Source organism: Monomorium pharaonis, chromosome 4 (assembly GCF_013373865.1).
Source record: "Monomorium pharaonis isolate MP-MQ-018 chromosome 4, ASM1337386v2, whole genome shotgun sequence".
NCBI lineage: Eukaryota > Metazoa > Arthropoda > Insecta > Hymenoptera > Formicidae > Monomorium > Monomorium pharaonis.
The window spans coordinates 28,014,723-28,027,043 of record NC_050470.1 but is presented as its reverse complement, the minus strand read 5'-3'; the positions used below and the strand labels follow the sequence as shown (position 1 = coordinate 28,027,043).

At 39.1% G+C, this 12,321-nt stretch overlaps 1 protein-coding gene across 20 annotated transcripts in view; it reads left to right on the top strand.

Annotated features, from left to right (window-relative positions):
• The window catches only part of LOC105836453 (forkhead box protein P1), a 290,325-nt gene that overhangs the window by 97,921 nt on the left and 180,083 nt on the right, over positions 1 to 12,321 (top strand). For 3 of the 20 annotated variants that reach the window (XM_036285767.1, XM_036285769.1, XM_036285770.1), the window contains exon 2: positions 913 to 966. The exons of the other annotated variants lie outside the window; for them this stretch is intronic. The gene's annotated coding sequence lies outside the window, so the exon portion shown is untranslated. The remainder of the gene's footprint in view (positions 1 to 912; positions 967 to 12,321) is intronic. 20 annotated transcript variants of the gene reach the window in all.

Sequence of the window (12,321 nt, the reverse complement as noted above, 5' to 3'; positions counted from 1 at the left end):
GAAGTAATCAATATTATAGCTCGCGAAGATATATGCGGGAGGATGTGGGCAAACAGTGTACACACGTGCATTGTTACATGGCCGCGGGAGGTGGACGGTATAAGGAGGGGTTGCCGGGAGAGATGAAGCTACGTGGGAGGAGGTGATGAAGAAGGGGTTGAAGGGTGCCACGGGGTTCGCAGAGCAGAGCCACGGTTACGCGGGGGCTGATGGAAGGGGCGGGGGGGGTGGTAGGGCCTGAACGGAGGAAGGAAAGGGGTGGACAGCCGGACAAACAAAACCCTTGCTGCTTCATTTCTGCCCGTCTGGCCAGACACCGACCCTTTATACGCGCGCGCTTCCGTCCTACGCTCGCCGCCACCCCTGCCCGATGCGTGATGGACCCGTACTACTCTTTCGTCGACGTTCCGAGACGAACGGGACTTTCTGCACAGTACTTTTCGAGTTTGTTAATTAACGGCACCGCCGAGTCGAAGAATGCGCCGTAATGGCTCCGAATGGGATTGATAGTCTCAAATGCGGAGTATTGTTCTTCTCGCTGGCGGAATGAATATTGCGCGCTGACTTGTCCTTGCGTGCACTGTGAGAGACATTGACGGTTAGGAATGCACGTTATGCTCTTTCAATATTTTATTTATTTAGCGTATTTGTATTAATTTATAATATTGAGAGCTGAGAAGGTACGATTGACTTTTTACGGTTTTTCTATGGAAATGTTTTAATTATGCCTTTAAATTATTCTAGAATTTTGTAGGAAATATATCGATTGCGCGTGTAAAAAATAAAAATACTTAAGGAAACAATGGAAAACATACAAGTAGAAGTAACACTTTAAGCATAGTAATTAAAAATAATAATTAATTTCTATGTCGTTTAATTTATTACTTGAAAATTATTGTTCTTTTATTTCAGGTCAGTGGTGTATACTTCCCTGGCGTCTGAGACAGAGTGACGTGGCTTGTTGATGTGAGTGGAGTATTTTTCGTAGTTGATGTGCATTTAACATTAACAGCTTTTGTAGTTTTATGGAACAAGCGTAAAGTTTCATTTTGCTTACTTTCTGATTAAGCGTAAATTTAGAATTTAATGACTGTAGACGACACTTATATTCTTTTAATCATAGTATGAAATTAATTAAAAGAATCAATTACATGAACATTTACATAAAGGTAAAGTACTAATTCAATTTATATATTTCAAGTATGGCAATATATAATGTAGATCGATATCTAAACCTTTCTGCAAACAGAGCTAAAATTTCATTTTGATATATTCTGAATTAATTAATCATTATATGGAGATTTTATGAAACACTCCCAGTTTTCGAGATTATGAATCTTGCAGAAAAACGAAATTCGCGCCGTTGGATAGTTAAAACGCATCGATTTGCATATCTAAAAGGAAACCGATAGCTCTATTGTCAATTTTAGATCGACGTCGCGACTTCTTCTGAATATTTTAACAACAAATATTAAAACTTTCGCGCGACACGGCGCGACTCAAACTTCTCCCAGTCTTCGTAAACTCGCGATCAGAGATCACCCTTCATATGCGACGACCCTAAAACGTTATGGGTGTTGACGGCGAGCGTTGTCAAAATTTCGGCGTCGTACAGCCCCTCATTGCATATAAGGAATCACGATTTGGGCGGGTAGAGGGTAAGGAGGATGCCGCGCGAATATTCGGGTGACATAATACTTCTTAAGTCGTAAACCTCCCTTGCTTCTTGGCTGTGCGGCATTCCTGAAGTTTCGTATCGGCAGTCGTACAACAAACACGATTATCGATGTCTCGTTCGTTCCCTAAAGCAAAGGGGATGGAAAACGCGCCCCCGGATCCCACGTGCTGCTCCTTTCAACCCTCTCCCTATCCGCGCCGCGTATTTTACGTCGTCGTTTCCCGTAGGATCTCTCTTCCACCGAGACCTTTGGAATTATCGCTTTCACGTTGAATCGACAGTGGCATTATTTTGCAAAATAAAATCATGAATTTTTTTATAGATATTTTATACGAAATATTGCGTAAATTAATGTGAATTATAAAACCATCGATAGGAAGACGATCTTGTTTTTCGTAAATAAATTTGTAATTTTTAGCTTTTATACCATTGACAACAGCATGGTTTGTTTTTATGAAGAAAATAATTTGCATGCAAATATATATGTAGTATTTTTTTTATGCTAATGAAACAATTTACTTTTCTTATACGCAATGTTTACTGAGAAGAATTAATCATCGCGCAATGTAATTTGAACTTCTCGGAATAATGTCCTCGAATGGAGGCTAATGATATGAGCGACTTCTTTATTTTTTTCTTCCTGTTTCGATGCACGTATCCGTGCGAGATGCTAGTACACGAGGCGGTGTAAGGGAGTACATTTGGCTTGTTTCCGGATCAACTCGGTATTCGTTGGCTACTTCCTCACGCAGTACATTAGCATTCTAGCTAATTAAAACGTAACTGAAATTGTAATTGTCTGCGTTATCGATGGTATAACGCGTAGGCGGATGGTGCGGCCGGAAGTTAGCCCGTTACGTTGCGCGGTGTATACTTTTTCCTGCTTGGCTCGCGAATAAAGGGGAATGTCTGATTGTGTATTCTAGAAAAGCACACACGGATGTACTAATAGTTTTTCTCCACAAAAGATGTTTCTGCCAATTAATTTCTGCCACGCTCGAGTCGTTCTTACGCTCTCTCTTTCTCCCTCCTTTTCTCTCTCTCTCTTTCCTTTTCTCTTCTCTTCTCTACCGTCTCGCACATAATTTAAATAAAAAACATTTGAGATATTCGGGGAACTCTGTGAAATACATATGGAAAGAATATAAACAAAATACAAAATTTATGCATGAAAAATATTCGCCTCATTGTATAAGTACATCCGAGAATATTTCATATATCGTTCTATTTAACTGTTTTCCATTGTGTGCTAAAAAAATTGCTAAATAATAATACTGAGAAAAATATCTATGAAGGTAAAATTTAATTATTTATGTGAGCGGTATTGTTTGGTGTTACACGTTTTAACAACAAAGTATGAACTTTCTTTTTCTTTAACGTAAACGTTGACGTACATAACTGATATTTAGAATAAATACATATATAATGGTGATATATATTAAAAGGTATTCTAAGCAAAATTTATTTTTTACATTTTATTTATCTCTTTGTACTTTTGATAATTATTTGTTACAAGAATGATATATAATTTCGTATTTAATTCATATAATTACAACTAGTTATACATTAATTCGATATATACGATCAAATAGTTTCATCACTCGCTCTATTTAATCAAGTAGCCAAGTTAGTTGCCAACAATAAACGCATTCCCGATATTACTAAGATACTAATTATTTGCTATCGGCCGAGTGGGGGCTGCTTTATCCTCTTGTATATGAATGGGTGCAGCGCGTTCCTGCCTGCCCGCGTACTAACCGCATAGAGGGTGGTTTCGGATGAACGCTCGGGATATTGCTTGCGTTATTGAGCGTGTTAATTGATATTTCTTTCGTTCGAATTTATTTTTAAAAGCGCAGAGCGGCTGGGAGCTCTCGTGCCTCCGGGAAATTTGCGTTTTCCTGAAACTGATAATAATATATACCATCGATATATCATTATACCTTTGTCCTTTGTGTTCTCAGTGACACCAAGTGCTGACGACAATTAACATTTTTACATTATTTATTCACCTTTTTGTCTGTGCGCGCGCGACCACGCGGCTGAAAATAATTCGCGCACTCGTTCTCCTTTGTACTAATTATAAATAAATATTTTACACAACCGTGAAAAAAGTGGCTCGGCCAACGGTATTATATAACAATTCCCGCCGACCTCGGTCGCTATCTGTAATTGACTTCCTTACGTATACGTATTTATTTCTGCAATCGCAATGCGTTTTTGTATCTTATTTTAATATATTTTCTCTTCTGTGTGTATATTAATAAGGGAATCGACGTTGCTCGAAACATAGAAAAATATTAGCCATTTATTTCGCAATATGCATCGTATAATGCGCACTGTATAATGCAAAATAAATCTCGTTTTAATACCATTGGTGAAAGATATTATATTAGCTCTGATACTCCTCAATGTTTATATACAAATAAATATTTTTTAAAAATTTAAAGAAAAAGGCGGACTAAAATAGGAAATTGTTGAATGAGTTTTGAAAATATGAAATCGAATTAAAATTACAATGCATATATTCCATAATTATTATTTTACCAATCTATAGCACAAAAAATGTTTATTAATCCGTCACTATTTCTATGATATACGCGTATATTATTTTATTATATTTTAACAAATTTTCCAAGTTATAAATGAGATTTAAGGTTCTGAGTGATTCTACAGTCATTATGATCGATTACAAATTAGAAGTCGTAATAAAATTGATTTCGACGGTAACGGATTAATCGATCGCACACGGGAGCATTTCAAGCGATCAAGATATAACCCGGCTGCCTATGATCAACGTCTGGTTAAACAAAAATGCGAATAGCAGTAATAAATGCTATTATCGGACATTGTGACAATCGTTTGCGAGCACTCCAGCAACGCGAATGTACTGTCCATTTAATTTCTCGGCAAACAATGGGATGATTACGCACCGATTATATTGTGTCAGAGGGCAGAGATGCGCTGGGAATTCCGTGGTCAATCGTTCTATTAACTGCAATAAAAGTAACGAACAATCTTAATTGTAAATCAAAGGCAAATTTTGCACCGTTGCACATATAATGTAAAAGGTAATGTCAGTGTCAAGAAAATCCAAGGAGAATTATGTAACTTCAGTAGAACGACATTTTACTCATGACAAAGTAAAAAAAAAACGTTGAAAAAATATGAATAGAAAGCTATTATTATTTTTTACATATACTTGTGTTAATGATTAAGCTTTTTATCGTGGCTAACTAAAAATCTAGATAATTAATTCTAGTTTACTAAAGTATTCCAAATATTAATTGAGATAAGATTGTGATACGTATAACACAATTAAATTCGACAAAAGACTAATAAACGGGCACAATATTTAATTGATAATTGATTTAATAATACTGATTTTATATAATACTAATTTAATAATACTGCATTTTTAATCATATTAATACTAATAAAATATCTTACAATTTAAATTTTTATTGAATTAAAAGAATTAGTAGAAGAAGTAGAGCAAACCTGATATTTCTTACTCTTCGCGTACAAGGCAGCAAACTGTCAAATTAAACTATTAAATTTAATGCATTTCCGCAGAAATTTTTCTCATAAAATACTAAGAGCCTATCGCTATTGAGGAGCCCTATTGAGGGAGACATGGAGTGAATGTAGGTGGATGTAGCTGTGCGAAATAATGCCATCAATATATAAAAAGACGACCCGCCGCTGTCCGGTAATAGAAACCGATTTGTCAGGGTGCCTTTACATTTCCACGCAGCGAGTTTCGTATCCGATAACCCGTTTTATCCCACGGGAGCCCCGTGTCCGTATCCTCCTACCACCTTACTCATCCCGACCCCGACGAGTCGGGGAATCACGAGGGCATCCCCCTTCAAGTCCCGGCCGCACGACGTGAGTGCGTGTCCGAATGCGTCTACGACCGCCTCCGATTTCATCTTTCTTGCCTAGAAAGTCGAGTAGATAGGGAATCTTGTAAAATGGCCCGATGAAAGACAAATATTACCGAGGATCACCGGACGAAAGACGCGATTTATTTTGCGGGATTTTGCGTGGCGACAGCGCGAAGATTCCGGTGGCTACGAGATATACACGGATTTAGGACCGGTTACAACATGTGGTTGAAGTTGAGGCATTGCGAGCGTAACCCACGATGTCTGATCTTCCCTTGATTAACTATTGCCACCTGTGAATTGTACGATACAAATGCCATTTGTCTTCTGATTTTGCGATTAGAATGGTGTTGTATTACAAGTATTTTTATTATTTTTCTGCAATAGGAACAATGGTTTTACTTAAAAAATTTAACTGGATATAGATTTGAAAATAATTTTGTTAGATTATCAAAATAATTACGAAAAACATTCAAGCAATGTTGTAAAAAGTTTGACATTTTAACAACCAGTTGAGGGTTTACATGATTATTTTAATCATCCAACAAAATTATTTTTAAATTATATTTAATAAAATTTTTAGATACTTTAACAAAACCGTTTTTTTTCCATGTACATATTTATTATAAAGATTGAATGTTAGAAGATGCATTTACATAATTACATAATTACAGATTGACGTATATTTTTCTATGTCAAGTAACCCTAACAGGGTGAAAGTACATCACTAGAATGGGAAAATGCAAAAAAGTATATTTTTCTGTTAAAGTTAATGCTTTGACTGAAATTAAGTGCATACGAAAATTTTCAAAATCTAGACGAGAAAGTTATAATACACTTTCGTGAGTCTGCGGAACACAAAAACCACCGATTCATTGCAGGGAAACGCGCGCGTATTCAGAAATCGGAGCATATTTCTGTTACACCCCCAAAAAGAGAACAAAGGGTTTGGGGGTGAAAATGCAGAGAGAGAGAGAGAGAGAGGGGGGGGGGAGGGAAGAGATGCACGGGGAGAAAAAAAGAAGAAAGCGATCTCCGCGTTAACCCTCTGCCTGAAAATTATAATTACGAGCTGCGGGGCGCGTTCGCGCGGCATAAAAACTTAAAGCAGTGCCGTGGCGTCGCGCCACTCGGCGCGCCTGTTTCACTGTGACGACGGCGGCGGCTTGGCTTGGCCAGGCTCGGCTCGGCTCGGCTCGGCTTGGCTTGGCTCAGCCCAGCTCGGCGCGGCAGGGGCGGCTGTTAATTGAAAACTACCGAAAAGCACAATTGCGCGAGAATTATTTCTATTCATTAGCTGGATGGCGTTGCTCTCGGTCGGGCCGGCCAGCCGCCGAAAAACTTTTCCTCGGCCAGCCGTTTTTTTCCCTCCGCCTCCGCCTTCTCCTCCTCGCTCCGCTCGCGCCCGTCGTCGTTCCGCGCCGCACATAGCCACCACCCTCCCCGCGCGGTCCCTATCCGAGCGGTCGCGCATGGCGTAATTATGTAACATAAATACAATCCCTGCCGAGACGTAATTTTTGCGGTATAAGCTCAAAAGCTCGCGCCACCCCCTCCCGCATCGCCAACCTGGACGGCGGCACGTACGGCGGTGGCGGACTCTCGCCGCGGAGGGCTTTTTCAGGAACGCTTTCGCAAATCAATTTACGGCGTAACGCGGCCGTTCTCATTGTCCGCGGTGGTACCCGGCGGCCGCCTCGTGGCTAAACCTTTTGTAACACCGGCGGCCATTGTTGTGACAGAAAATTATATCGTAATGCTTATTTACGGTGAACATTCCGGCAGCCCGGACCCCTTTGTTGGCTCTTGTCAAGTACCAAATGTAAATGCGTTTGTAATGCCCAGCCGCGACCCTCGATTCTCTCTTCGGCTTGTAGATTTTGTTTGATAATTATATACGCGGCCGTATTTCGAGAGGGAGTGATCCTCGACGTCGCGTCGCGTCGATCATCCGGGGCGTCCGAGCGCGATTTTCTGGACGAATTTTCGTTGCCGCCGCGTGTTATTTTTTGCGCCGCCTGCGCATCTATGTCACCCGCATCTACCACTCGGCAAAAATATTTTCGTACTCCAAAGGTAGCGAATCCTGGCGCGGATAATGCTTTCTTTCCTTCCAGGAGGTTGGCATTGTTGGCCGGAGTGATTTATGGTTCGTATCATGCAGCAATAATTACCAAGTACGAAGATTGAAATCTCAATTGAACGAGAGATATTGTCGTAGGCGCAATAATTTCATTTCAATTACTGTAATAAACATTTGACAGTTTTATTCTAAATTCAATATATGTTTATTTATGAAATGTGTAGTTATTGTTAATTTATTAAAAACTTAAATACATCGATATATAAATATTTGTAATCTTGATCATATTTAAAGTAACTTTATAACATGTAATCAATATTATTTTTCTTATATAGAAATCTTTCCTTTATCTATATATTAAAATTCAACGTAACAATAATTATGTTGTTAATTAAAAGTTACGCCTCAACGATTCTATTTGATTCTGGTAAAATTTTGATGATTCGATTGGGTTAAAAAACCTCGATTTGCGCATCACTACTAAATGTATCTGCAAACATTTGCAAACATTTCACGAAGGCATCGAGACTTCAGTCTTATTTTTCTACACGATTTAGGCGTGATCCCGAGTAAGCCTAGCACTGGAATTGCTCGAAAGACGCTTCTGGGAATTCCGAGGGGTATTTTCGCCAGTCAATGAATTTACAGCCTCTCTTTACCGGAGTTCACCCCTTAACCGCTTAACGAGAACTGCTTCGCGGCACGTGAGAAAAAAAAGCTAACCTGTTCGGTAGACGGTGGTAGGAGGCGTAAGCGGTCTTGAGGGGTGAATTAGTGCGAAATAAGTGTAGAAGAGAACACCCGGGGCCGCCTTGGCGATGGAAACGAACACGTCGTTGTAAGTCTACATGTACACGCACGACGCACGCGCGCGTGTGTGTGTGTGTGTGTGTGTGTCGGACGCTGTCGAGCTCCATAAGAACATCGCGAGGGTGAGTCTTTGGGAAGAGATGGCTAGGGTAGGTATGCGGTACGATGGGCGGAAGCGAGAGGGCGGAAAACGACGTAACGCGCATAAAGTAAATTGCCGCGAAATCTCGGCGAGCCTCAAGAACGGCGGTGGATAAGCGAAACAAATAAAATAAGAACGAGCCCGGGCCCGCAGGAGATAACGCGAGAAGGGGTAAAAAGGGCACCTGGGTAATATGATTTAAGACCATAAGGCACTACTCAAAACACTCTAAACGTGACAATTTCCTTCCTTTCAGCAGAATTTTTATATTCCGGTAGCACAAAGTGCTCGGATAATTATCATCAAATTGGATTTTAAATCTTATTTAATAAAAATCGCGTGCGCTAATTGTACTCATGCCGACAAATATTCTTCAAATAATTATTGCAATTACAGTAATAATTTATAATACAAACTATACAACAAAATTGTCATTAAACTTAAATCGATATATTTTATGTAGGAAGTTTTTGTACTAACTCCGTGCCATGAAGACTTTAATCCTGAACGAGGTATATATCATTACTTCCTCTAATTAGTCTCTTCTTCACGGTGACCAATTTCTCAACATATCGCCGCGACGCACGTCACGACGTATAATTACAATGTAAGTGTTCCACTTTCCATCCTCGGCAAAGCTCGTCGACAAGAATCCCGCAGGACGCGTCGCAGGACGGAGGGGTAACGTCCCGGCAACAAAGGCGGCCTCGAGGACTTTCCGTCACGTGTCGCGCGCAAAAAACTAAGAGTCTCGCGTGCACGGGGGAGGGAAAAGAGGCTCGCTCCAGGGGGAGCCCTCGAAAGCATCCGAAAAGAGATTTTCGCGGTGCGGGAGAAGGCGCCACGACCAGACAGAGGAGACAAACGCGGAAAGGAAGAACGGAACGGATGTACGGGCAGGACGGACGGACGGACAGACGGACGGACAGACAGACACGCGGGAAGGAATGAAAATAATAATACCCGGTGGTGGCCCTGGGCCATAAGTGTCAGCAAGGAAGGAAGGCACGGCGGCGGGAAGGAGCGCGTTGAATTTGTCATATGTAAGTCTCACCAATCCCCGTCTCATTCCCGCCACGCACACACGTGCGTAACCGTGTCGCCTGCGCGACGTGTCGACACCGCGCGAGGATTATTTCGGGAAGGTTTCGGGAATCGAGGGACTGAGGATCCGAATCCTTTGCGACGCGGTCGCACGTCTCCCCTCGCTTGTCCAACCCACTCTTCCCACGTGATTGTACCGGACGAGAAAACGTCTCCGGGGTATATCGCGATATTGTCACCGAATTCTTCTATCGCCATCCCCTTCGAGTCGCGCGCGTGTGTTACACACGTGCAATTATATATCTTTCCATAACGTAGAGCTGAATCTAGATTTTATAATTTGTTTCTCATTTACTCTATTAGCTGGTACAATTGGTTGCACGTGAAGGAATTAATTAACCGTTATTTTATTATTATATTAAAAAATTATCGTTTAATAACATATGTGAATTTTATAATATGTTAATTTTGATATTATTATATGATTATTAAAACTTTATGTCTACGTTTTTCAGAAATGTGCATTCGGACTTATTTAAATAAAGAATATATTTTAAAAGTATTGTGAAAAAAATATTTTTAGACAGTATGAGAACTTAACAATTATAAAACTAATACGTATTTTAGAGATTTTAGGTGCGTGCACATACTAATTGTCTGTGTTGTTAATAAAATTTTTTAATTGAGAAAAATTATGAGAAAAATTATAATTATATAAAAAAATTATTTCACGTTGCTATCATAATTTTTTGAGGGTTTATGAAAAATTTTTTTTATTATGAACTGTTAATTTTTTACGTTGAGGAAGTTTTATATTTTCCTTCTTCAACAGCAAAATAATTTTCAACCTTTTGATCGCGGCAAAGCATCGTCATCAATCACACACCTATATTATTCATATCGTTACATTCGTGTAAGCATCGGCGGGCATTTGATTTTTCGCAATGGCATAGACGCGCACGGACGCACTCGCGTTGATTCAATTGTGGTTTCCCGTAAACAAGTGCATCGTTTTATTATTTATCGCCGTTATTCCGGCCACTTAATCAAAAATATATTACGGGCAATACCTCTCAGCGTCTGACATTTTCGATGCCTGGCCATACGAGCGCGAATGATTTCATCAACGCATTATTAAGTGGGCTTTGATTTTCGATCCTCATTTTGCAAACCAAGCTCTTTGTTGCCTACCGAGCCCGTCGTAAACGTCACAGAGAACACATACCTGTCAAATGAAAATATTCTATTTGCGAAACTATTACTCTAATCATAGGTATTGCATATTTGCTAATTATCGTGCCCGTTGTTCGGTAGTATTACGTTATATGTTCTATACTTGGTAAATTCAATTCTGTTACGCATAACTCCATCGACTGGTGGAACGCGCGCCGAAATTTGCACCAGCATTTTACACTTTTCGCGGTACCGGTCGCGAAAATTGTCATTCCGGAAAAGAAAACTCTTACTCACGAACTGTACATGACAATTCCACAAAGCTCTGGTCGTGAAAATCGTCATTTAAAAGTTTGTAATTGACTTTTCTTCTAGTTCTGTTTAACAAGGCTAAGCAGCCTACATTGTGAAAACGTTTAACGTTCACGTTTTCCTCAGATATTTTTTTCTCTAATATGTAGCACTAAAGTAAAAAGTCCAAAAGTAAAGATCGAGTAGGCGGATCGTATACGTCGTAGAGAATGAAGTTAGCAACACGAATGCGTACATACCAGCGTGCATACACAAGCGGATACGAACGCAACGGGGTTGAGCAAATGAAGTAGATATGACATAATGATTTCGAGTGCGCGCGTACGCCGAGAATTGTTGCTAGTCGGTCGGGATCCGCGATTCACCTTGTTCGTTGCAATTTTCATTCCTGTCGATGCGAACAATTACGATTTGATCTCGTGGTGAAAACAAACATTACATTTCGCTTCGCGGAAACCCGATTAAACGTATTAATGATGATTTAAATTCCGCGATTTACATCGATTGCAATTAAATATGTTTCATTCGTCTAAATTTGCATATATGCCTTTATACACACCTTTATCGTTTTATATCCTAAGATCCTAAAAAATTCTATGAGGAAATTACTTATAATATTTATATAATTCTTTAACTTCAAATTGAATTTAATTACTGACTTTAATTTCTATGTGAATGCAGACTATGTACGTCAAAAAATATTACATTATGTACACATATCAAATATCTTGCTGTCATATAATACATTAACAGCATATTTTGAAAATTAATTAAGGCTAAAAATTATACTATAAAATATTAAAGTTATAATAACTTTTAAGTTATAAGCATCAAGTTGATCAACGATAGCGCGTAGAATTCATGCTCAAGTCCATCTGTAACCGCTTAAATATGTATCGATTTCTCTGTCATCTGTTATTGATTTTCTTGCTATCTGATATTTACTGCTCAGCTGATTTTGATTATTGAAACATAAATTTTATTGCAACAATTAGCTGATGCTAAAATACTATTAGTAATATGCATTTTAATAGTTATACAAATAGTTGTACAAAGTAAAGAAAATACAATTCAATTATTAGAGTAATAAATTAATGAATCCATGAATAAAATATAAAAGGATATAAAAATTATGAAAAAATTGGTAGATTATAAAAATTAATGTAATTAACAATTATTAACGCATTTT